The following is a 572-nucleotide window of genomic DNA, read 5'->3' as shown; positions in this document are numbered from 1 at the left end:
CGCATGCAGCAGCCACCACACTGCACTGCTGCCGCTCTGCATGTGACTGCCGCCACCCACTGCTCCACACGCGGCCAGAAACCCTTGTGCCTCAGATACCCAGCACACCACGTTCCCCACTCATGGCAGAAAACAGGGCTTTTACTGTACTCAACTTTGTCTTCAACTTTCCATTAAAATGAAATGGACTTAAAAAGTGCACGTGAGAGAGTTCACTTGAAGAGAAGTCATTTAATTTCTTGGGGGAAAGGGATAATATTATTATTGGTTGCCTATTTACATCTTCTTGTTTGAAATAAGCAACTTCCTTGACGAATTTTAGATTTTATTTTCTGTTTAAAAATAGTGCAGACTGAATAAAGACCTTTTTCAATATATTCCCACTACACTTGTCTCTTAATCTTCATACGTAATCAAAGCAATTTAATTCAAAAGATTTGCAAGTTCAGAGTCCATATTTTTCCTGTTAGAACTGAGATCTTAATGCTGCCTTCAGCAGATTTTGGATGCTGCTTCTTGATGTATTGCCCAGGCTTGCTGAGACAGAATCTGAACCATTTGTGTGTGGGCAC

This window comes from Alligator sinensis, unplaced genomic scaffold, assembly GCF_000455745.1.
Source record: "Alligator sinensis unplaced genomic scaffold, ASM45574v1 scaffold506_1, whole genome shotgun sequence".
Lineage (NCBI taxonomy): Eukaryota > Metazoa > Chordata > Crocodylia > Alligatoridae > Alligator > Alligator sinensis.
The sequence above is the reverse complement of the archived record's forward strand: the minus strand, read 5'-3'. Positions refer to the sequence as shown.